This window comes from Kogia breviceps, unplaced genomic scaffold (genome assembly GCF_026419965.1).
Source record: "Kogia breviceps isolate mKogBre1 unplaced genomic scaffold, mKogBre1 haplotype 1 scaffold_49, whole genome shotgun sequence".
Classification (NCBI taxonomy): domain Eukaryota; kingdom Metazoa; phylum Chordata; class Mammalia; order Artiodactyla; family Physeteridae; genus Kogia; species Kogia breviceps.
In genome coordinates this window covers 517,141-544,695 of record NW_026711928.1, presented here as the reverse complement: position 1 = coordinate 544,695, position 27,555 = coordinate 517,141, and the positions used below count along the sequence as shown (strand labels likewise).

General features: G+C 43.9%; 1 long non-coding RNA gene across 1 annotated transcript in view; it reads left to right on the top strand.

The window, feature by feature from the left end:
- LOC136793484 (uncharacterized) overlaps positions 1 to 27,132 on the top strand; it is a 100,297-nt gene extending 73,165 nt beyond the window's left edge. The window contains exon 4 of the long non-coding RNA XR_010838774.1: positions 22,824 to 27,132. This is a non-coding gene — a long non-coding RNA (uncharacterized lncRNA). The remainder of the gene's footprint in view (positions 1 to 22,823) is intronic.
- Positions 27,133 to 27,555: the final 423 nt, after the last annotated feature.

Genomic DNA, 27,555 nt, shown 5'->3' with positions numbered 1-27,555 from the left:
TAAAAGAGCCACATCTTTCACACCCACAACAAGCAAAACATTGTAATCAAACTTGCTGTGAGAAACAATAAACATTGAATTAAAAAACGAACAAGTCAGTCGTGAGGCACAAACATAAGGGGCTTTTTCCTGGCACAGTCCATTCTAATTGACAACCTAGAATACGACTTCCACGGAGGCTCTGTTGCCCGAGTAACCAGGTTTGGTAAAGGAGACCTGCTGCCGCCTTGTGGCCGTTTCTCAAAACAGCAGCTTTAAACCCAGTGCTAATGGTCACTTGATATTCAAAATCATTGCAGGCCTATAAATGACACCTGCCCTCAAAAACGATTCTTGGGTCGTCCATCGAGGAAAACAACTCAAAAGACGTGCACATTTCAAAACGACAATTTCAAGAGGCATATTTTGTGCACATTTTGTCTTCTCTTTCTTTCTTTCTCTTGTGATAAATAAAAGGGCATGGAAAAATGCTCAACATCAGGAATTAATAAAGCCATGCAAATCCAGTCGACAGAAACGTTCACCCACCGTCGTCAGAATGATCATCAGCCACAGAGTCTACAAAGAATAAATGCTCAAGGTGTTTTAGAGAACTCTGTGCCCTCTAGCGGCCGCTGGGACGTAACCTGGTAACAGCTAGTAGTGAGAACACCGTGGAGGTGCGTTGAAAGGTAAAAATTGAGCTAACCTGTAATCGGGTAGGACCACTGATGGGCCTATCTCCCGAGTAGACCAAAATCAAAAAGACACAGGCTGGCCATCCTGCACTGCAGCAACATGTACCATCGCCAAGACTTGGAAGAAACCCAAATGTCCATCAACAGAACAATGCACCAAGAAGAAGGGGGCCCATGTGCACAATGGAACATGAGCCACGGAAGAGCATGCAACAGGTGCCTCTGGCACCACCGTAGAAGGATCTAGAGATACCCACCCAAAAGGAAGTACGAAAGAAACCGAAATAGAAATATCCTATGACATCACTTATAGCTGTTACTTCAACACTGATACCCATGAAGTCATTTCCAAGAGAAGGCCGTGCATAGATGCAGAAAACCAACTATGCTTAACCAAGTGGAAAGGTGTAAGGAATGTATGAATTTGGATATGGGGGTTTACAGACATGTACTGATACATATGAAATATATAATCACAAAATACCTAAGGAATACCAAGAGAGGTCGACTCAACACTCTGTAATAACCTACACGGGAAAGGATCCAAAGATGAATAGATTGATACATACATATGATGAACCAGATGCAGTACACCTAGAACACACACCACATTTTTATCCAATTGGCTGTGATACTAGATAACAATTAAATTTTAAAAAACACACAAGAAGTAAGGAGATATAAGCTCTTGGGGGTTTGCCCTGACACACTGCACTCTCATTTGCAGCCTACTAACACAATTTCCAGGAAGCCTCTGTTGCAGGAAAACCCAGAGTTGGAAATGGAGAAATGCTGCCGCCTTGTGGCCGTTTCCCGCAAGAGCGGCTTTAAACGGATAGCTATGGGTCACTTAACATTCACAAGGACTCCGGCCTCTAAAAGACACCTGCCCTCAAAAAAAAAAAAAAAATGTCCTGAGCTCGGCAGTGGTGAAAAAAATTCAAAGCAGGCAAATGTGTCAAAGAGATAGTATGAAGAGGTAAGTTTTACTCACTCTTTATCAAAAAAGCAAAATGGAGAAAAGCTCAACCTCAGGAATGATCAGACTCCTCTAAGCTACAAAAAGCTTTCAGCTCACCCAAGTTAACTACCGTCAGCCAAAAGACTACAAACAATAAATGCTGAAGGGGTTTTAGAGAACTCTGTTCCCTCTGTCTGCGGAGGACATGTCTAGTTGTAACAGCCAATAATGAGAACAGAAAGGAGCTGCGTTTTCAATTAAAAATTGAGCCACCCTTCCATCCAGAACACCCACAGCCGAGCCTCTCACCTGAGAAGACGGGCTGCAAGAGCTGCACTCCACGAGTTTTCACAGTAGCCAAGACACCGAAGCAACCCAAATGTCCATCAACAGATGAATGGATAAGAAGAGCTGGTCCGTGGACACAGGGGACTATTAGCCATGGAAAACAAGGAAACACTGCTCTTTGAGGCACCCGAGATGAGCCTAGAGATCATCACAGAACATGAGTTAAGTCGGAAAGCAAAAGGCATACCGTATGACATCACCTATAGGCGTTATCTAACAGCTGACACAAATGAACATATTTCCACAAAGAAAGACACTCACACACTTAGAAAACAAACTAAGCTTAAGTAAAATGAAAGGTGGGGGGAATGGATAACTTAAGATTAGTGTCACCATATGTGTACAAATACGTATTAAATATATATATCAAACAGACCGACCATATAGCAAGGGAGGTCACCAGAACACTCTGCAATAATTTACATGGGAAGAGGATCTGTACAAGAATATATATATATATATATATATATATATATATATATATATATATATATATACATATACATATAAAACGTACAAATGAACCAGATTCTGTACATATAGGACCAACAGTATTCTAATCATTACCCCGATTTAAACAAATTAAAAGAGCGAACAAGAAGTAATGTGACATACACTTCTGGGGTTTTTTCCTGGCACATTCCATTCTAATTGACAACCTGGGAACAGGACTTCCAGAAGGCTCTGCTGCCCTAGTAACCAGATGTGGGAATGTAGCAATGCTGACGCCTTGTGGCCGTTTCCCACAGCAGCAGCTTTAAAGTCAGTGCTAATGGTCACTCAATATTCACACCCATTGCAGGCTTGTAAATGACACCTGCCCTCCAAAACAAAATCCTGGGGTCGAAAATCGACCAAAAAAGTCCAAAGAGGGCAACCTTCCAAGAAGACAATTTCGAGAGGTTTATTGTACTCACGGGGTTTTTTTTTCTGTTTTTGTTTAACAGAATAAAACAAGGCGTGGAAAAATGCTGAACCTTAGGAATTATTAGACACGAAAATACACGTTACAAAAACCTATCATGTCACACGACTCAGCATGGCCAGCAGCAAAACTTCTGCAAACAAGAAATGCTGACGGGGTGGTGAAGAAATACGTACCCTCGGTTCTAAGTGGGACGTGGTAAGAGCCCCTAAGGAAAACACAGTGGAGTTGCCTGGAAAGGGTCAACATTGAGCGACCGTTCAATCAAGCATAGCCACTGCTGGGTCTATCACCTGAGAGGATGAGAATCAAAAAGACACGGGCTGGCAATCCTGCAATCCAGCAATGTTTACCATAGCCAACACTTGGAAGCAATGAAAATGCCCAGCCACAGAGGAATGCAGAAAGGAGCAGTGGTCCATGGACACAATGGAAGGGTACTCCAGTGAAAAGTAGAAATTCCATTTTAAAAACAGATATAAGTAAGGAGACATCAGCTTTGGGGGGTTTCTCCAGACACATCCCACCGTCATTGATAACCGAGGAACACCACTGGCAGGAAGGTCTGTTTCACTAGTTACCAGAGTGGGAAACGCAGAAATGCTGCAGCCCTCTGGCCGTTACCTGCAACGGCAGCTTGAAAACCCGTGCTAATGGTCACTTCGTGTGCACAAGTCCTGGAGGGCTGTCAATGAAACCTGCCCTCAAAATGTCTTGAGGGAGGTAGTGGCCAAAATATTTCAAAAGGCGGCACATACTTCAAGAAAAGAATGTGATGAGGTAAGCTACACACACAGTTTGAAGAAAAAAAGGACATCCCTGAAAGCTCAATTTCAAGGCTTTATGAGACGCATGCAAATCCAACCACAGAGGTATCGGCTCACACCAGTCAGAAGAACCATCAGCAACAAGACTACCAACAATTCATGCTGAAGGGGTTGTGGAGAAGTGCATACCCTCTAGGTTAAGTGGGACTTTGCCGCCAGCCGCGGCGGGTCCTCAAAGTGTAGCAACAACCGACGAGAGGGGGTAGGGAACTGAACGCACCAAGGTATGGGATCAGAAGGGCACAAGCAACTGACGCTTGCAAGGCAAGTTTAATAACAAAGCCTAGCCGTATATATACCCCTAAAGCAGGGACTTTGCTTCGTCACGCCTTATCGGCATCAGCTGGTTGGTTGGCTTCTCGGCTTAGTCACACCTTATCAGCATCAGCTGGTTGGTTGGCTGCTCGGCTTCTCCCTCAAAGGCACCAATTTCCCCTCCAGGGTTGCTTTTCCTAGCTTTAGGGAACAACCAGGGACTCCCAGTAACTGAGCAGGTCCCTGGAGCGATTTGGCCAAAGGCCATCTCCTTTTGTATGTTCATACCATAAAGTCCAGGATGCATACCAAGGAGAGTACAGTCGGGCCCTGAGGCTTAGGAGGGTCTTAGTGGTGCCTTCCTCAGAGGGCAATGCTCGCCACAGGACTTCACCTGGTAAGAGGCACTAATGGGAACAGAATGGAGGTGCCTTTACAAGGTAAACACTGAGTTACGATATGATCCAGCAGGCCCACTCGTGGGCCTATAACCTAAGAAAGAAGACAGAAGTGGAAAGACACAGGCAGGCAAATCTGCATTGCAGGAGTATTACAATAGCCAGGACATGGAAGCAAGCAGAAAGTCCATCAACAGATGAGTGGACAAAGAAGAACAGGGACCTGAACAGATGGAATATTAGCCAAGGAACAAAAGGAAACAATGCCATCAACAGCACCATCGGTGAGGCTAGAGTTCATCACGCACCTTGCAGTAAGTCACAGAGCGAAAGATACATAGCCTACGATATCACTTATAGGTGTTCCCTAAAAATTGATATCACTGAAGATATTTCCACAGAGAAAGGCAATCACAGATGCAATAAACAGATTTATGGTTCACCCATGGACAGGTGTGAGAATTGTGTACATTAGGAAATTGGGTTTAAGAGAGGGATACAAACACAGGTGAAATACAAAATCACCAAAGGCCTACGGAATACCAAGAGAAGAGTACTCAACATTGTGTCATAAGCTACATGGGAAAAGGATCCAAAGAAGACTAGATACATGTTTATGTGTAAAAGAGCCACATCTTTCACACCCACAACAAGCAAAACATTGTAATCAAACTTGCTGTGAGAAACAATAAACATTGAATTAAAAAACGAACAAGTCAGTCGTGAGGCACAAACATAAGGGGCTTTTTCCTGGCACAGTCCATTCTAATTGACAACCTAGAATACGACTTCCACGGAGGCTCTGTTGCCCGAGTAACCAGGTTTGGTAAAGGAGACCTGCTGCCGCCTTGTGGCCGTTTCTCAAAACAGCAGCTTTAAACCCAGTGCTAATGGTCACTTGATATTCAAAATCATTGCAGGCCTATAAATGACACCTGCCCTCAAAAACGATTCTTGGGTCGTCCATCGAGGAAAACAACTCAAAAGACGTGCACATTTCAAAACGACAATTTCAAGAGGCATATTTTGTGCACATTTTGTCTTCTCTTTCTTTCTTTCTCTTGTGATAAATAAAAGGGCATGGAAAAATGCTCAACATCAGGAATTAATAAAGCCATGCAAATCCAGTCGACAGAAACGTTCACCCACCGTCGTCAGAATGATCATCAGCCACAGAGTCTACAAAGAATAAATGCTCAAGGTGTTTTAGAGAACTCTGTGCCCTCTAGCGGCCGCTGGGACGTAACCTGGTAACAGCTAGTAGTGAGAACACCGTGGAGGTGCGTTGAAAGGTAAAAATTGAGCTAACCTGTAATCGGGTAGGACCACTGATGGGCCTATCTCCCGAGTAGACCAAAATCAAAAAGACACAGGCTGGCCATCCTGCACTGCAGCAACATGTACCATCGCCAAGACTTGGAAGAAACCCAAATGTCCATCAACAGAACAATGCACCAAGAAGAAGGGGGCCCATGTGCACAATGGAACATGAGCCACGGAAGAGCATGCAACAGTGCCGCTGGCACCACCGTAGAAGGATCTAGAGATACCCACCCAAAAGGAAGTACGAAAGAAACCGAAATAGAAATATCCTATGACATCACTTATAGCTGTTACTTCAACATTGATACCCATGAAGTCATTTCCAAGAGAAGGCCGTGCATAGATGCAGAAAACCAACTATGCTTAACCAAGTGGAAAGGTGTAAGGAATGTATGAATTTGGATATGGGGGTTTACAGACATGTACTGATACATATGAAATATATAATCACAAAATACCTAAGGAATACCAAGAGAGGTCGACTCAACACTCTGTAATAACCTACACGGGAAAGGATCCAAAGATGAATAGATTGACACATACATATGATGAACCAGATGCAGTACACCTAGAACACACACCACATTTTTATCCAATTGGCTGTGATACTAGATAACAATTAAATTTTAAAAAACACACAAGAAGTAAGGAGATATAAGCTCTTGGGGGTTTGCCCTGACACACTGCACTCTCATTTGCAGCCTACTAACACAATTTCCAGGAAGCCTCTGTTGCAGGAAAACCCAGAGTTGGAAATGGAGAAATGCTGCCGCCTTGTGGCCGTTTCCCGCAAGAGCGGCTTTAAACGGATAGCTATGGGTCACTTAACATTCACAAGGACTCCGGCCTCTAAAAGACACCTGCCCTCAAAAAAAAAAAAAATGTCCTGAGCTCGGCAGTGGTGAAAAAAATTCAAAGCAGGCAAATGTGTCAAAGAGATAGTATGAAGAGGTAAGTTTTACTCACTCTTTATCAAAAAAGCAAAATGGAGAAAAGCTCAACCTCAGGAATGATCAGACTCCTCTAAGCTACAAAAAGCTTTCAGCTCACCCAAGTTAACTACCGTCAGCCAAAAGACTACAAACAATAAATGCTGAAGGGGTTTTAGAGAACTCTGTTCCCTCTGTCTGCGGAGGACATGTCTAGTTGTAACAGCCAATAATGAGAACAGAAAGGAGCTGCGTTTTCAATTAAAAATTGAGCCACCCTTCCATCCAGAACACCCACAGCCGAGCCTCTCACCTGAGAAGACAGGCTGCAAGAGCTGCACTCCACGAGTTTTCACAGTAGCCAAGACACCGAAGCAACCCAAATGTCCATCAACAGATGAATGGATAAGAAGAGCTGGTCCGTGGACACAGTGGACTATTAGCCATGGAAAACAAGGAAACACTGCTCTTTGAGGCACCCGAGATGAGCCTAGAGATCATCACAGAACATGAGTTAAGTCGGAAAGCAAAAGGCATACCGTATGACATCACCTATAGGCGTTATCTAACAGCTGACACAAATGAACATATTTCCACAAAGAAAGACACTCACACACTTAGAAAACAAACTAAGCTTAAGTAAAATGAAAGGTGGGGGGAATGGATAACTTAAGATTAGTGTCACCATATGTGTACAAATACGTATTAAATATATATATCAAACAGACCGACCATATAGCAAGGGAGGTCACCAGAACACTCTGCAATAATTTACATGGGAAGAGGATCTGTACAAGAATATATATATATATATATATATATATATATATATATATATATATATATATAACGTACAAATGAACCAGATTCTGTACATATAGGACCAACAGTATTCTAATCATTACCCCGATTTAAACAAATTAAAAGAGCGAACAAGAAGTAATGTGACATACACTTCTGGGGTTTTTTCCTGGCACATTCCATTCTAATTGACAACCTGGGAACAGGACTTCCAGAAGGCTCTGCTGCCCTAGTAACCAGATGTGGGAATGTAGCAATGCTGACGCCTTGTGGCCGTTTCCCACAGCAGCAGCTTTAAAGTCAGTGCTAATGGTCACTCAATATTCACACCCATTGCAGGCTTGTAAATGACACCTGCCCTCCAAAACAAAATCCTGGGGTCGAAAATCGACCAAAAAAGTCCAAAGAGGGCAACCTTCCAAGAAGACAATTTCGAGAGGTTTATTGTACTCACGGTTTTTTTTTTCTGTTTTTGTTTAACAGAATAAAACAAGGCGTGGAAAAATGCTGAACCTTAGGAATTATTAGACACGAAAATACACGTTACAAAAACCTATCATGTCACACGACTCAGCATGGCCAGCAGCAAAACTTCTGCAAACAAGAAATGCTGACGGGGTGGTGAAGAAATACGTACCCTCGGTTCTAAGTGGGACGTGGTAAGAGCCCCTAAGGAAAACACAGTGGAGTTGCCTGGAAAGGGTCAACATTGAGCGACCGTTCAATCAAGCATAGCCACTGCTGGGTCTATCACCTGAGAGGATGAGAATCAAAAAGACACGGGCTGGCAATCCTGCAATCCAGCAATGTTTACCATAGCCAACACTTGGAAGCAATGAAAATGCCCAGCCACAGAGGAATGCAGAAAGGAGCAGTGGTCCATGGACACAATGGAAGGGTACTCCAGTGAAAAGTAGAAATTCCATTTTAAAAACAGATATAAGTAAGGAGACATCAGCTTTGGGGGGTTTCTCCAGACACATCCCACCGTCATTGATAACCGAGGAACACCACTGGCAGGAAGGTCTGTTTCACTAGTTACCAGAGTGGGAAACGCAGAAATGCTGCAGCCCTCTGGCCGTTACCTGCAACGGCAGCTTGAAAACCCGTGCTAATGGTCACTTCGTGTGCACAAGTCCTGGAGGGCTGTCAATGAAACCTGCCCTCAAAATGTCTTGAGGGAGGTAGTGGCCAAAATATTTCAAAAGGCGGCACATACTTCAAGAAAAGAATGTGATGAGGTAAGCTACACACACAGTTTGAAGAAAAAAAGGACATCCCTGAAAGCTCAATTTCAAGGCTTTATGAGACGCATGCAAATCCAACCACAGAGGTATCGGCTCACACCAGTCAGAAGAACCATCAGCAACAAGACTACCAACAATTCATGCTGAAGGGGTTGTGGAGAAGTGCATACCCTCTAGGTTAAGTGGGACTTTGCCGCCAGCCGCGGCGGGTCCTCAAAGTGTAGCAACAACCGACGAGAGGGGGTAGGGAACTGAACGCACCAAGGTATGGGATCAGAAGGGCACAAGCAACTGACGCTTGCAAGGCAAGTTTAATAACAAAGCCTAGCCGTATATATACCCCTAAAGCAGGGACTTTGCTTCGTCACGCCTTATCGGCATCAGCTGGTTGGTTGGCTTCTCGGCTTAGTCACACCTTATCAGCATCAGCTGGTTGGTTGGCTGCTCGGCTTCTCCCTCAAAGGCACCAATTTCCCCTCCAGGGTTGCTTTTCCTAGCTTTAGGGAACAACCAGGGACTCCCAGTAACTGAGCAGGTCCCTGGAGCGATTTGGCCAAAGGCCATCTCCTTTTGTATGTTCATACCATAAAGTCCAGGATGCATACCAAGGAGAGTACAGTCGGGCCCTGAGGCTTAGGAGGGTCTTAGTGGTGCCTTCCTCAGAGGGCAATGCTCGCCACAGGACTTCACCTGGTAAGAGGCACTAATGGGAACAGAATGGAGGTGCCTTTACAAGGTAAACACTGAGTTACGATATGATCCAGCAGGCCCACTCGTGGGCCTATAACCTAAGAAAGAAGACAGAAGTGGAAAGACACAGGCAGGCAAATCTGCATTGCAGGAGTATTACAATAGCCAGGACATGGAAGCAAGCAGAAAGTCCATCAACAGATGAGTGGACAAAGAAGAACAGGGACCTGAACAGATGGAATATTAGCCAAGGAACAAAAGGAAACAATGCCATCAACAGCACCATCGGTGAGGCTAGAGTTCATCACGCACCTTGCAGTAAGTCACAGAGCGAAAGATACATAGCCTACGATATCACTTATAGGTGTTCCCTAAAAATTGATATCACTGAAGATATTTCCACAGAGAAAGGCAATCACAGATGCAATAAACAGATTTATGGTTCACCCATGGACAGGTGTGAGAATTGTGTACATTAGGAAATTGGGTTTAAGAGAGGGATACAAACACAGGTGAAATACAAAATCACCAAAGGCCTACGGAATACCAAGAGAAGAGTACTCAACATTGTGTCATAAGCTACATGGGAAAAGGATCCAAAGAAGACTAGATACATGTTTATGTGTAAAAGAGCCACATCTTTCACACCCACAACAAGCAAAACATTGTAATCAAACTTGCTGTGAGAAACAATAAACATTGAATTAAAAAACGAACAAGTCAGTCGTGAGGCACAAACATAAGGGGCTTTTTCCTGGCACAGTCCATTCTAATTGACAACCTAGAATACGACTTCCACGGAGGCTCTGTTGCCCGAGTAACCAGGTTTGGTAAAGGAGACCTGCTGCCGCCTTGTGGCCGTTTCTCAAAACAGCAGCTTTAAACCCAGTGCTAATGGTCACTTGATATTCAAAATCATTGCAGGCCTATAAATGACACCTGCCCTCAAAAACGATTCTTGGGTCGTCCATCGAGGAAAACAACTCAAAAGACGTGCACATTTCAAAACGACAATTTCAAGAGGCATATTTTGTGCACATTTTGTCTTCTCTTTCTTTCTTTCTCTTGTGATAAATAAAAGGGCATGGAAAAATGCTCAACATCAGGAATTAATAAAGCCATGCAAATCCAGTCGACAGAAACGTTCACCCACCGTCGTCAGAATGATCATCAGCCACAGAGTCTACAAAGAATAAATGCTCAAGGTGTTTTAGAGAACTCTGTGCCCTCTAGCGGCCGCTGGGACGTAACCTGGTAACAGCTAGTAGTGAGAACACCGTGGAGGTGCGTTGAAAGGTAAAAATTGAGCTAACCTGTAATCGGGTAGGCCCACTGATGGGCCTATCTCCCGAGTAGACCAAAATCAAAAAGACACAGGCTGGCCATCCTGCACTGCAGCAACATGTACCATCGCCAAGACTTGGAAGAAACCCAAATGTCCATCAACAGAACAATGCACCAAGAAGAAGGGGGCCCATGTGCACAATGGAACATGAGCCACGGAAGAGCATGCAACAGGTGCCTCTGGCACCACCGTAGAAGGATCTAGAGATACCCACCCAAAAGGAAGTACGAAAGAAACCGAAATAGAAATATCCTATGACATCACTTATAGCTGTTACTTCAACATTGATACCCATGAAGTCATTTCCAAGAGAAGGCCGTGCATAGATGCAGAAAACCAACTATGCTTAACCAAGTGGAAAGGTGTAAGGAATGTATGAATTTGGATATGGGGGTTTACAGACATGTACTGATACATATGAAATATATAATCACAAAATACCTAAGGAATACCAGGAGAGGTCGACTCAACACTCTGTAATAACCTACACGGGAAAGGATCCAAAGATGAATAGATTGATACATACATATGATGAACCAGATGCAGTACACCTAGAACACACACCACATTTTTATCCAATTGGCTGTGATACTAGATAACAATTAAATTTTAAAAAACACACAAGAAGTAAGGAGATATAAGCTCTTGGGGGTTTGCCCTGACACACTGCACTCTCATTTGCAGCCTACTAACACAATTTCCAGGAAGCCTCTGTTGCAGGAAAACCCAGAGTTGGAAATGGAGAAATGCTGCCGCCTTGTGGCCGTTTCCCGCAAGAGCGGCTTTAAACGGATAGCTATGGGTCACTTAACATTCACAAGGACTCCGGCCTCTAAAAGACACCTGCCCTCAAAAAAAAAAAAAAAATGTCCTGAGCTCGGCAGTGGTGAAAAAAATTCAAAGCAGGCAAATGTGTCAAAGAGATAGTATGAAGAGGTAAGTTTTACTCACTCTTTATCAAAAAAGCAAAATGGAGAAAAGCTCAACCTCAGGAATGATCAGACTCCTCTAAGCTACAAAAAGCTTTCAGCTCACCCAAGTTAACTACCGTCAGCCAAAAGACTACAAACAATAAATGCTGAAGGGGTTTTAGAGAACTCTGTTCCCTCTGTCTGCGGAGGACATGTCTAGTTGTAACAGCCAATAATGAGAACAGAAAGGAGCTGCGTTTTCAATTAAAAATTGAGCCACCCTTCCATCCAGAACACCCACAGCCGAGCCTCTCACCTGAGAAGACGGGCTGCAAGAGCTGCACTCCACGAGTTTTCACAGTAGCCAAGACACCGAAGCAACCCAAATGTCCATCAACAGATGAATGGATAAGAAGAGCTGGTCCGTGGACACAGTGGACTATTAGCCATGGAAAACAAGGAAACACTGCTCTTTGAGGCACCCGAGATGAGCCTAGAGATCATCACAGAACATGAGTTAAGTCGGAAAGCAAAAGGCATACCGTATGACATCACCTATAGGCGTTATCTAACAGCTGACACAAATGAACATATTTCCACAAAGAAAGACACTCACACACTTAGAAAACAAACTAAGCTTAAGTAAAATGAAAGGTGGGGGGAATGGATAAATTAAGATTAGTGTCACCATATGTGTACAAATACGTATTAAATATATATATCAAACAGACCGACCATATAGCAAGGGAGGTCACCAGAACACTCTGCAATAATTTACATGGGAAGAGGATCTGTACAAGAATATATATATATATAAAACGTACAAATGAACCAGATTCTGTACATATAGGACCAACAGTATTCTAATCATTACCCCGATTTAAACAAATTAAAAGAGCGAACAAGAAGTAATGTGACATACACTTCTGGGGTTTTTTCCTGGCACATTCCATTCTAATTGACAACCTGGGAACAGGACTTCCAGAAGGCTCTGCTGCCCTAGTAACCAGATGTGGGAATGTAGCAATGCTGACGCCTTGTGGCCGTTTCCCACAGCAGCAGCTTTAAAGTCAGTGCTAATGGTCACTCAATATTCACACCCATTGCAGGCTTGTAAATGACACCTGCCCTCCAAAACAAAATCCTGGGGTCGAAAATCGACCAAAAAAGTCCAAAGAGGGCAACCTTCCAAGAAGACAATTTCGAGAGGTTTATTGTACTCAGGGGTTTTTTTTTTCTGTTTTTGTTTAACAGAATAAAAAAAGGCGTGGAAAAATGCTGAACCTTAGGAATTATTAGACACGAAAATACACGTTACAAAAACCTATCATGTCACACGACTCAGCATGGCCAGCAGCAAAACTTCTGCAAACAAGAAATGCTGACGGGGTGGTGAAGAAATGCGTACCCTCGGTTCTAAGTGGGACATGGTAAGAGCCCCTAAGGAAAACACAGTGGAGTTGCCTGGAAAGGGTCAACATTGAGCGACCGTTCAATCAAGCATAGCCACTGCTGGGTCTATCACCTGAGAGGATGAGAATCAAAAAGACACGGGCTGGCAATCCTGCAATCCAGCAATGTTTACCATAGCCAACACTTGGAAGCAATGAAAATGCCCAGCCACAGAGGAATGCAGAAAGGAGCAGTGGTCCATGGACACAATGGAAGAGTACTCCAGTGAAAAGTAGAAATTCCATTTTAAAAACAGATATAAGTAAGGAGACATCAGCTTTGGGGGGTTTCTCCAGACACATCCCACCGTCATTGATAACCAAGGAACACCACTGGCAGGAAGGCCTGTTTCACTAGTTACCAGAGTGGGAAACGCAGAAATGCTGCAGCCCTGTGGCCGTTACCTGCAACGGCAGCTTGAAAACCCGTGCTAATGGTCACTTCGTGTGCACAAGTCCTGGAGGGCTGTCAATGAAACCTGCCCTCAAAATGTCTTGAGGGAGGTAGTGGCCAAAATATTTCAAAAGGCGGCACATAGTTCAAGAAAAGAATGTGATGAGGTAAGCTACACACACACAGTTTGAAGAAAAAAAGGGCATCCCTGAAAGCTCAATTTCAAGGCTTTATGAGACGCATGCAAATCCAACCACAGAGGTATCGGCTCACACCAGTCAGAAGAACCATCAGCAACAAGACTACCAACAATTCATGCTGAAGGGGTTGTGGAGAAGTGCATACCCTCTAGGTTAAGTGGGACTTTGCCGCCAGCCGCGGCGGGTCCTCAAAGTGTAGCAACAACCGACGAGAGGGGGTAGGGAACTGAACGCACCAAGGTATGGGATCAGAAGGGCACAAGCAACTGACGCTTGCAAGGCAAGTTTAATAACAAAGCATAGCCGTATATATACCCCTAAAGCAGGGAATTTGCTTCGTCACGCCTTATCGGCATCAGCTGGTTGGTTGGCTTCTCGGCTTAGTCACACCTTATCAGCATCAGCTGGTTGGTTGGCTGCTCGGCTTCTCCCTCAAAGGCACCAATTTCCCCTCCAGGGTTGCTTTTCCTAGCTTTAGGGAACAACCAGGGACTCCCAGTAACTGAGCAGGTCCCTGGAGCGATTTGGCCAAAGACCATCTCCTTTTGTATGTTCATACCATAAAGTCCAGGATGCATACCAAGGAGAGTACAGTCAGGCCCTGAGGCTTAGGAGGGTCTTAGTGGCGCCTTCCTCAGAGGGCAATGCTCGCCACAGGACTTCACCTGGTAAGAGGCACTAATGGGAACAGAATGGAGGTGCCTTTACAAGGTAAACACTGAGTTACGATATGATCCAGCAGGCCCACTCGTGGGCCTATAACCTAAGAAAGAAGACAGAAGTGGAAAGACACAGGCAGGCAAATCTGCATTGCAGGAGTATTACAATAGCCAGGACATGGAAGCAAGCAGAAAGTCCATCAACAGATGAGTGGACAAAGAAGAACAGGGACCTGAGCAGATGGAATATTAGCCAAGGAACAAAAGGAAACAATGCCATCAACAGCACCATCGGTGAGGCTAGAGTTCATCACGCACCTTGCAGTAAGTCACAGAGCGAAAGATACATAGCCTACGATATCACTTATAGGTGTTCCCTAAAAATTGATATCACTGAAGATATTTCCACAGAGAAAGGCAATCACAGATGCAATAAACAGATTTATGGTTCACCCATGGACAGGTGTGAGAATTGTGTACATTAGGAAATTGGGTTTAAGAGAGAGATACAAACACAGGTGAAATACAAAATCACCAAAGGCCTACGGAATACCAAGAGAAGAGTACTCAACATTGTGTCATAAGCTACATGGGAAAAGGATCCAAAGAAGACTAGATACGTGTTTATGTGTAAAAGAGCCACATCTTTCACACCTACAACAAGCAAAACATTGTAATCAAACTTGCTGTGAGAAACAATAAACATTGAATTAAAAAACGAACAAGTCAGTCGTGAGGCACAAACATAAGGGGCTTTTTCGTGGCACAGTCCATTCTAATTGACAACCGAGAATACGACTTCCACGGAGGCTCTGTTGCCCGAGTAACCAGGTTTGGTAAAGGAGACCTGCTGCCGCCTTGTGGCCGTTTCTCAAAACAGCAGCTTTAAACCCAGTGCTAATGGTCACTTGATATTCAAAATCATTGCAGGCCTATAAATGACACCTGCCCTCAAAAACGATTCTTGGGTCGTCAATCGAGGAAAAAAACTCAAAAGATGTGCACACTTCAAAACGACAATTTCAAGAGGCATATTTTGCGCACATTTTGTCTTCTCTTTCTTTCTTTCTCTTGTGATAAATAAAAGGGCATGGAAAAATGCTCAACATCAGGAATTAATAAAGCCATGCAAATCCAGTCGACAGAAACGTTCACCCACCGTCGTCAGAATGATCATCAGCCACAGAGTCTACAAAGAATAAATGCTCAAGGTGTTTTAGAGAACTCTGTGCCCTCTAGCGGCCGCTGGGACGTAACCTGGGAACAGCTAGTAGTGAGAACACCGTGGAGGTGCGTTGAATGGTAAAAATTGAGCTAACTGATGGGCCTATCTCCCGAGTAGACCAAAATCAAAAAGACACAGGCTGGCCGTCCTGCACTGCAGCAACATGTACCATCGCCAAGACTTGGAAGAAACCCAAATGTCCATCAACAGAACAATGCACCAAGAAGAAGGGGGCCCATGTGCACAATGGAACATGAGCCACGGAAAAGCATGCAACAGTGCCGCTGGCACCACCGTAGAAGGATCTAGAGATACCCACCCAAAAGGAAGTACGAAAGAAACCGAAATAGAAATATCCTATGATATCACTTATAGCTGTTACTTCAACATTGATACCCATGAAGTCATTTCCAAGAGAAGGCCGTGCATAGATGCAGAAAACCAACTATGCTTAACCAAGTGGAAAGGTGTAAGGAATGTATGAATTTGGATATGGGGGTTTACAGACATGTACTGATACATATGAAATATATAATCACAAAATACCTAAGGAATACCAGGAGAGGTCGACTCAACACTCTGTAATAACCTACACGGGAAAGGATCCAAAGATGAATAGATTGATACATACATATGATGAACCAGATGCAGTACACCTAGAACACACACCACATTTTTATCCAATTGGCTGTGATACTAGATAACAATTAAATTTTAAAAAACACACAAGAAGTAAGGAGATATAAGCTCTTGGGGGTTTGCCCTGACACACTGCACTCTCATTTGCAGCCTACTAACACAATTTCCAGGAAGCCTCTGTTGCAGGAAAACCCAGAGTTGGAAATGGAGAAATGCTGCCGCCTTGTGGCCGTTTCCCGCAAGAGCGGCTTCAAACGCATAGCTATGGGTCACTTAACATTCATAAGGACTCAGGCCTCTAAAAGACACCTGCCCTCAAAAAAAAAAAATGTCCTGAGCTCGGCCGTGGCCAAAAAAATTCAAAGCAGGCAAATGTGTCAAAGAGATAGTATGATAGAGGTAAGTTTTACTCACTCTTTATCAAAAAAAGGAAAATGGAGAAAAGCTCAACCTCAGGAATGATCAGACTCCTCTAAGCTACAAAAAGCTTTCAGCTCACCCAAGTTAACTACCGTCAGCCAAAAGACTACAAACAATAAATGCTGAAGGGGTTTTAGAGAACTCTGTTCCCTCTGTCTGTGGAGGACATGTCTAGTTGTAACAGCCAATAATGAGAACAGAAAGGAGCTGCGTTTTCAATTAAAAATTGAGCCACCCTTCCATCCAGAACACCCACAGCTGAGCCTCTCACCTGAGAAGACAGGCTGCAAGAGCTGCACTCCACGAGTTTTCACAGTAGCCAAGACACCGAAGCAACCCAAATGTCCATCAACAGATGAATGGATAAGAAGAGCTGGTCCGTGGACACAGTGGACTATTAGCCATGGAAAACAAGGAAACACTGCTCTTTGAGGCACCCGAGATGAGCCTAGAGATCATCACAGAACATGAGTTAAGTCGGAAAGCAAAAGGCATACCGTATGACATCACCTATAGGCGTTATCTAACAGCTGACACAAATGAACATATTTCCACAAAGAAAGACACTCACACACTTAGAAAACAAACTAAGCTTAAGTAAAATGAAAGGTGGGGGGAATGGATAACTTAAGATTAGTGTCACCATATGTGTACAAATACGTATTAAATATATATATCAAACAGACCGACCATATAGCAAGGGAGGTCACCAGAACACTCTGCAATAATTTACATGGGAAGAGGATCTGTACAAGAATATATATATATATATATATATATATATATATATATATATAAAACGTACAAATGAACCAGATTCTGTACATATAGGAACAACAGTATTCTAATCATTACCCCGATTTAAACAAATTAAAAGAGCGAACAAGAAGTAATGTGACATACACTTCTGGGGTTTTTTCCTGGCACATTCCATTCTAATTGACAACCTGGGAACAGGACTTCCAGAAGGCTCTGCTGCCCTAGTAACCAGATGTGGGAATGTAGCAATGCTGACGCCTTGTGGCCGTTTCCCACAGCAGCAGCTTTAAAGTCAGTGCTAATGGTCACTCAATATTCACACCCATTGCAGGCTTGTAAATGACACCTGCCCTCCAAAACAAAATCCTGGGGTCGAAAATCGACCAAAAAAGTCCAAAGAGGGCAACCTTCCAAGAAGACAATTTCGAGAGGTTTATTGTACTCACGGTTTTTTTTTTCTGTTTTTGTTTAACAGAATAAAACAAGGCGTGGAAAAATGCTGAACCTTAGGAATTATTAGACACGAAAATACACGTTACAAAAACCTATCATGTCACACGACTCAGCATGGCCAGCAGCAAAACTTCTGCAAACAAGAAATGCTGACGGGGTGGTGAAGAAATACGTACCCTCGGTTCTAAGTGGGACGTGGTAAGAGCCCCTAAGGAAAACACAGTGGAGTTGCCTGGAAAGGGTCAACATTGAGCGACCGTTCAATCAAGCATAGCCACTGCTGGGTCTATCACCTGAGAGGATGAGAATCAAAAAGACACGGGCTGGCAATCCTGCAATCCAGCAATGTTTACCATAGCCAACACTTGGAAGCAATGAAAATGCCCAGCCACAGAGGAATGCAGAAAGGAGCAGTGGTCCATGGACACAATGGAAGGGTACTCCAGTGAAAAGTAGAAATTCCATTTTAAAAACAGATATAAGTAAGGAGACATCAGCTTTGGGGGGTTTCTCCAGACACATCCCACCGTCATTGATAACCGAGGAACACCACTGGCAGGAAGGTCTGTTTCACTAGTTACCAGAGTGGGAAACGCAGAAATGCTGCAGCCCTCTGGCCGTTACCTGCAACGGCAGCTTGAAAACCCGTGCTAATGGTCACTTCGTGTGCACAAGTCCTGGAGGGCTGTCAATGAAACCTGCCCTCAAAATGTCTTGAGGGAGGTAGTGGCCAAAATATTTCAAAAGGCGGCACATACTTCAAGAAAAGAATGTGATGAGGTAAGCTACACACACAGTTTGAAGAAAAAAAGGACATCCCTGAAAGCTCAATTTCAAGGCTTTATGAGACGCATGCAAATCCAACCACAGAGGTATCGGCTCACACCAGTCAGAAGAACCATCAGCAACAAGACTACCAACAATTCATGCTGAAGGGGTTGTGGAGAAGTGCATACCCTCTAGGTTAAGTGGGACTTTGCCGCCAGCCGCGGCGGGTCCTCAAAGTGTAGCAACAACCGACGAGAGGGGGTAGGGAACTGAACGCACCAAGGTATGGGATCAGAAGGGCACAAGCAACTGACGCTTGCAAGGCAAGTTTAATAACAAAGCCTAGCCGTATATATACCCCTAAAGCAGGGACTTTGCTTCGTCACGCCTTATCGGCATCAGCTGGTTGGTTGGCTTCTCGGCTTAGTCACACCTTATCAGCATCAGCTGGTTGGTTGGCTGCTCGGCTTCTCCCTCAAAGGCACCAATTTCCCCTCCAGGGTTGCTTTTCCTAGCTTTAGGGAACAACCAGGGACTCCCAGTAACTGAGCAGGTCCCTGGAGCGATTTGGCCAAAGGCCATCTCCTTTTGTATGTTCATACCATAAAGTCCAGGATGCATACCAAGGAGAGTACAGTCGGGCCCTGAGGCTTAGGAGGGTCTTAGTGGTGCCTTCCTCAGAGGGCAATGCTCGCCACAGGACTTCACCTGGTAAGAGGCACTAATGGGAACAGAATGGAGGTGCCTTTACAAGGTAAACACTGAGTTACGATATGATCCAGCAGGCCCACTCCTGGGCCTATAACCTAAGAAAGAAGACAGAAGTGGAAAGACACAGGCAGGCAAATCTGCATTGCAGGAGTATTACAATAGCCAGGACATGGAAGCAAGCAGAAAGTCCATCAACAGATGAGTGGACAAAGAAGAACAGGGACCTGAACAGATGGAATATTAGCCAAGGAACAAAAGGAAACAATGCCATCAACAGCACCATCGGTGAGGCTAGAGTTCATCACGCACCTTGCAGTAAGTCACAGAGCGAAAGATACATAGCCTACGATATCACTTATAGGTGTTCCCTAAAAATTGATATCACTGAAGATATTTCCACAGAGAAAGGCAATCACAGATGCAATAAACAGATTTATGGTTCACCCATGGACAGGTGTGAGAATTGTGTACATTAGGAAATTGGGTTTAAGAGAGGGATACAAACACAGGTGAAATACAAAATCACCAAAGGCCTACGGAATACCAAGAGAAGAGTACTCAACATTGTGTCATAAGCTACATGGGAAAAGGATCCAAAGAAGACTAGATACATGTTTATGTGTAAAAGAGCCACATCTTTCACACCCACAACAAGCAAAACATTGTAATCAAACTTGCTGTGAGAAACAATAAACATTGAATTAAAAAACGAACAAGTCAGTCGTGAGGCACAAACATAAGGGGCTTTTTCCTGGCACAGTCCATTCTAATTGACAACCTAGAATACGACTTCCACGGAGGCTCTGTTGCCCGAGTAACCAGGTTTGGTAAAGGAGACCTGCTGCCGCCTTGTGGCCGTTTCTCAAAACAGCAGCTTTAAACCCAGTGCTAATGGTCACTTGATATTCAAAATCATTGCAGGCCTATAAATGACACCTGCCCTCAAAAACGATTCTTGGGTCGTCCATCGAGGAAAACAACTCAAAAGACGTGCACATTTCAAAACGACAATTTCAAGAGGCATATTTTGTGCACATTTTGTCTTCTCTTTCTTTCTTTCTCTTGTGATAAATAAAAGGGCATGGAAAAATGCTCAACATCAGGAATTAATAAAGCCATGCAAATCCAGTCGACAGAAACGTTCACCCACCGTCGTCAGAATGATCATCAGCCACAGAGTCTACAAAGAATAAATGCTCAAGGTGTTTTAGAGAACTCTGTGCCCTCTAGCGGCCGCTGGGACGTAACCTGGTAACAGCTAGTAGTGAGAACACCGTGGAGGTGCGTTGAAAGGTAAAAATTGAGCTAACCTGTAATCGGGTAGGCCCACTGATGGGCCTATCTCCCGAGTAGACCAAAATCAAAAAGACACAGGCTGGCCATCCTGCACTGCAGCAACATGTACCATCGCCAAGACTTGGAAGAAACCCAAATGTCCATCAACAGAACAATGCACCAAGAAGAAGGGGGCCCATGTGCACAATGGAACATGAGCCACGGAAGAGCATGCAACAGGTGCCTCTGGCACCACCGTAGAAGGATCTAGAGATACCCACCCAAAAGGAAGTACGAAAGAAACCGAAATAGAAATATCCTATGACATCACTTATAGCTGTTACTTCAACATTGATACCCATGAAGTCATTTCCAAGAGAAGGCCGTGCATAGATGCAGAAAACCAACTATGCTTAACCAAGTGGAAAGGTGTAAGGAATGTATGAATTTGGATATGGGGGTTTACAGACATGTACTGATACATATGAAATATATAATCACAAAATACCTAAGGAATACCAAGAGAGGTCGACTCAACACTCTGTAATAACCTACACGGGAAAGGATCCAAAGATGAATAGATTGATACATACATATGATGAACCAGATGCAGTACACCTAGAACACACACCACATTTTTATCCAATTGGCTGTGATACTAGATAACAATTAAATTTTAAAAAACACACAAGAAGTAAGGAGATATAAGCTCTTGGGGGTTTGCCCTGACACACTGCACTCTCATTTGCAGCCTACTAACACAATTTCCAGGAAGCCTCTGTTGCAGGAAAACCCAGAGTTGGAAATGGAGAAATGCTGCCGCCTTGTGGCCGTTTCCCGCAAGAGCGGCTTTAAACGGATAGCTATGGGTCACTTAACATTCACAAGGACTCCGGCCTCTAAAAGACACCTGCCCTCAAAAAAAAAAAAAAAATGTCCTGAGCTCGGCAGTGGTGAAAAAAATTCAAAGCAGGCAAATGTGTCAAAGAGATAGTATGAAGAGGTAAGTTTTACTCACTCTTTATCAAAAAAGCAAAATGGAGAAAAGCTCAACCTCAGGAATGATCAGACTCCTCTAAGCTACAAAAAGCTTTCAGCTCACCCAAGTTAACTACCGTCAGCCAAAAGACTACAAACAATAAATGCTGAAGGGGTTTTAGAGAACTCTGTTCCCTCTGTCTGCGGAGGACATGTCTAGTTGTAACAGCCAATAATGAGAACAGAAAGGAGCTGCGTTTTCAATTAAAAATTGAGCCACCCTTCCATCCAGAACACCCACAGCCGAGCCTCTCACCTGAGAAGACGGGCTGCAAGAGCTGCACTCCACGAGTTTTCACAGTAGCCAAGACACCGAAGCAACCCAAATGTCCATCAACAGATGAATGGATAAGAAGAGCTGGTCCGTGGACACAGTGGACTATTAGCCATGGAAAACAAGGAAACACTGCTCTTTGAGGCACCCGAGATGAGCCTAGAGATCATCACAGAACATGAGTTAAGTCGGAAAGCAAAAGGCATACCGTATGACATCACCTATAGGCGTTATCTAACAGCTGACACAAATGAACATATTTCCACAAAGAAAGACACTCACACACTTAGAAAACAAACTAAGCTTAAGTAAAATGAAAGGTGGGGGGAATGGATAAATTAAGATTAGTGTCACCATATGTGTACAAATACGTATTAAATATATATATCAAACAGACCGACCATATAGCAAGGGAGGTCACCAGAACACTCTGCAATAATTTACATGGGAAGAGGATCTGTACAAGAATATATATATATATAAAACGTACAAATGAACCAGATTCTGTACATATAGGACCAACAGTATTCTAATCATTACCCCGATTTAAACAAATTAAAAGAGCGAACAAGAAGTAATGTGACATACACTTCTGGGGTTTTTTCCTGGCACATTCCATTCTAATTGACAACCTGGGAACAGGACTTCCAGAAGGCTCTGCTGCCCTAGTAACCAGATGTGGGAATGTAGCAATGCTGACGCCTTGTGGCCGTTTCCCACAGCAGCAGCTTTAAAGTCAGTGCTAATGGTCACTCAATATTCACACCCATTGCAGGCTTGTAAATGACACCTGCCCTCCAAAACAAAATCCTGGGGTCGAAAATCGACCAAAAAAGTCCAAAGAGGGCAACCTTCCAAGAAGACAATTTCGAGAGGTTTATTGTACTCAGGGGTTTTTTTTTTCTGTTTTTGTTTAACAGAATAAAAAAAGGCGTGGAAAAATGCTGAACCTTAGGAATTATTAGACACGAAAATACACGTTACAAAAACCTATCATGTCACACGACTCAGCATGGCCAGCAGCAAAACTTCTGCAAACAAGAAATGCTGACGGGGTGGTGAAGAAATGCGTACCCTCGGTTCTAAGTGGGACGTGGTAAGAGCCCCTAAGGAAAACACAGTGGAGTTGCCTGGAAAGGGTCAACATTGAGCGACCGTTCAATCAAGCATAGCCACTGCTGGGTCTATCACCTGAGAGGATGAGAATCAAAAAGACACGGGCTGGCAATCCTGCAATCCAGCAATGTTTACCATAGCCAACACTTGGAAGCAATGAAAATGCCCAGCCACAGAGGAATGCAGAAAGGAGCAGTGGTCCATGGACACAATGGAAGAGTACTCCAGTGAAAAGTAGAAATTCCATTTTAAAAACAGATATAAGTAAGGAGACATCAGCTTTGGGGGGTTTCTCCAGACACATCCCACCGTCATTGATAACCAAGGAACACCACTGGCAGGAAGGCCTGTTTCACTAGTTACCAGAGTGGGAAACGCAGAAATGCTGCAGCCCTGTGGCCGTTACCTGCAACGGCAGCTTGAAAACCCGTGCTAATGGTCACTTCGTGTGCACAAGTCCTGGAGGGCTGTCAATGAAACCTGCCCTCAAAATGTCTTGAGGGAGGTAGTGGCCAAAATATTTCAAAAGGCGGCACATAGTTCAAGAAAAGAATGTGATGAGGTAAGCTACACACACACAGTTTGAAGAAAAAAAGGGCATCCCTGAAAGCTCAATTTCAAGGCTTTATGAGACGCATGCAAATCCAACCACAGAGGTATCGGCTCACACCAGTCAGAAGAACCATCAGCAACAAGACTACCAACAATTCATGCTGAAGGGGTTGTGGAGAAGTGCATACCCTCTAGGTTAAGTGGGACTTTGCCGCCAGCCGCGGCGGGTCCTCAAAGTGTAGCAACAACCGACGAGAGGGGGTAGGGAACTGAACGCACCAAGGTATGGGATCAGAAGGGCACAAGCAACTGACGCTTGCAAGGCAAGTTTAATAACAAAGCATAGCCGTATATATACCCCTAAAGCAGGGAATTTGCTTCGTCACGCCTTATCGGCATCAGCTGGTTGGTTGGCTTCTCGGCTTAGTCACACCTTATCAGCATCAGCTGGTTGGTTGGCTGCTCGGCTTCTCCCTCAAAGGCACCAATTTCCCCTCCAGGGTTGCTTTTCCTAGCTTTAGGGAACAACCAGGGACTCCCAGTAACTGAGCAGGTCCCTGGAGCGATTTGGCCAAAGACCATCTCCTTTTGTATGTTCATACCATAAAGTCCAGGATGCATACCAAGGAGAGTACAGTCGGGCCCTGAGGCTTAGGAGGGTCTTAGTGGCGCCTTCCTCAGAGGGCAATGCTCGCCACAGGACTTCACCTGGTAAGAGGCACTAATGGGAACAGAATGGAGGTGCCTTTACAAGGTAAACACTGAGTTACGATATGATCCAGCAGGCCCACTCCTGGGCCTATAACCTAAGAAAGAAGACAGAAGTGGAAAGACACAGGCAGGCAAATCTGCATTGCAGGAGTATTACAATAGCCAGGACATGGAAGCAAGCAGAAAGTCCATCAACAGATGAGTGGACAAAGAAGAACAGGGACCTGAGCAGATGGAATATTAGCCAAGGAACAAAAGGAAACAATGCCATCAACAGCACCATCGGTGAGGCTAGAGTTCATCACGCACCTTGCAGTAAGTCACAGAGCGAAAGATACATAGCCTACGATATCACTTATAGGTGTTCCCTGAAAATTGATATCACTGAAGATATTTCCACAGAGAAAGGCAATCACAGATGCAATAAACAGATTTATGGTTCACCCATGGACAGGTGTGAGAATTGTGTACATTAGGAAATTGGGTTTAAGAGAGAGATACAAACACACGTGAAATACAAAATCACCAAAGGCCTACGGAATACCAAGAGAAGAGTACTCAACATTGTGTCATAAGCTACATGGGAAAAGGATCCAAAGAAGACTAGATACGTGTTTATGTGTAAAAGAGCCACATCTTTCACACCTACAACAAGCAAAACATTGTAATCAAACTTGCTGTGAGAAACAATAAACATTGAATTAAAAAACGAACAAGTCAGTCGTGAGGCACAAACATAAGGGGCTTTTTCCTGGCACAGTCCATTCTAATTGACAACCGAGAATACGACTTCCACGGAGGCTCTGTTGCCCGAGTAACCAGGTTTGGTAAAGGAGACCTGCTGCCGCCTTGTGGCCGTTTCTCAAAACAGCAGCTTTAAACCCAGTGCTAATGGTCACTTGATATTCAAAATCATTGCACGCCTATAAATGACACCTGCCCTCAAAAACGATTCTTGGGTCGTCCATCGAGGAAAACAACTCAAAAGATGTGCACACTTCAAAACGACAATTTCAAGAGGCATATTTTGCGCACATTTTGTCTTCTCTTTCTTTCTTTCTCTTGTGATAAATAAAAGGGCATGGAAAAATGCTCAACATCAGGAATTAATAAAGCCATGCAAATCCAGTCGACAGAAACGTTCACCCACCGTCGTCAGAATGATCATCAGCCACAGAGTCTACAAAGAATAAATGCTCAAGGTGTTTTAGAGAACTCTGTGCCCTCTAGCGGCCGCTGGGACGTAACCTGGGAACAGCTAGTAGTGAGAACACCGTGGAGGTGCACTGAAAGGTAAAAATTGAGCTAACCTGTAATCGGGTAGGCCCACTGATGGGCCTATCTCCCGAGTAGACCAAAATCAAAAAGACACAGGCTGGCCATCCTGCACTGCAGCAACATGTACCATCGCCAAGACTTGGAAGAAACCCAAATGTCCATCAACAGAACAATGCACCAAGAAGAAGGGGGCCCATGTGCACAATGGAACATGAGCCACGGAAGAGCATGCAACAGTGCCGCTGGCACCACCGTAGAAGGATCTAGAGATACCCACCCAAAAGGAAGTACGAAAGAAACCGAAATAGAAATATCCTATGACATCACTTATAGCTGTTACTTCAACATTGATACCCATGAAGTCATTTCCAAGAGAAGGCCGTGCATAGATGCAGAAAACCAACTATGCTTAACCAAGTGGAAAGGTGTAAGGAATGTATGAATTTGGATATGGGGGTTTACAGACATGTACTGATACATATGAAATATATAATCACAAAATACCTAAGGAATACCAGGAGAGGTCGACTCAACACTCTGTAATAACCTACACGGGAAAGGATCCAAAGATGAATAGATTGATACATACATATGATGAACCAGATGCAGTACACCTAGAACACACACCACATTTTTATCCAATTGGCTGTGATACTAGATAACAATTAAATTTTAAAAAACACACAAGAAGTAAGGAGATATAAGCTCTTGGGGGTTTGCCCTGACACACTGCACTCTCATTTGCAGCCTACTAACACAATTTCCAGGAAGCCTCTGTTGCAGGAAAACCCAGAGTTGGAAATGGAGAAATGCTGCCGCCTTGTGGCCGTTTCCCGCAAGAGCGGCTTCAAACGCATAGCTATGGGTCACTTAACATTCATAAGGACTCAGGCCTCTAAAAGACACCTGCCCTCAAAAAAAAAAAATGTCCTGAGCTCGGCCGTGGCCAAAAAAATTCAAAGCAGGCAAATGTGTCAAAGAGATAGTATGATAGAGGTAAGTTTTACTCACTCTTTATCAAAAAAAGGAAAATGGAGAAAAGCTCAACATCAGGAATCATCAGACTCCTCTAACCTACAAAAAGCTTTCAGCTCACCCAAGTTAACTACCGTCAGCCAAAAGACTACAAACAATAAATGCTGAAGGGGTTTTAGAGAACTCTGTTCCCTCTGTCTGTGGAGGACATGTCTAGTTGTAACAGCCAATAATGAGAACAGAAAGGAGCTGCGTTTTCAATTAAAAATTGAGCCACCCTTCCATCCAGAACACCCACAGCTGAGCCTCTCACCTGAGAAGACAGGCTGCAAGAGCTGCACTCCACGAGTTTTCACAGTAGCCAAGACACCGAAGCAACCCAAATGTCCATCAACAGATGAATGGATAAGAAGAGCTGGTCCGTGGACACAGTGGACTATTAGCCATGGAAAACAAGGAAACACTGCTCTTTGAGGCACCCGAGATGAGCCTAGAGATCATCACAGAACATCAGTTAAGTCGGAAAGCAAAAGGCATACCGTATGACATCACCTATAGGCGTTATCTAACAGCTGACACAAATGAACATATTTCCACAAAGAAAGACACTCACAGACTTAGAAAGCAAACTAAGCTTATGTAAAATGAAAGGTGGGGGGAATGGATAAATTAAGATTAGTGTCACCATATGTGTACAAATACGTATTAAATATATATATCAAACAGACCGACCATATAGCAAGGGAGGTCACCAGAACACTCTGCAATAATTTACATGGGAAGAGGATCTGTACAAGAATATATATATATATATATAAAACGTACAAATGAACCAGATTCTGTACATATAGGACCAACAGTATTCTAATCATTACCCCGATTTAAACAAATTAAAAGAGCGAACAAGAAGTAATGTGACATACACTTCTGGGGTTTTTTCCTGGCACATTCCATTCTAATTGACAACCTGGGAACAGGACTTCCAGAAGGCTCTGCTGCCCTAGTAACCAGATGTGGGAA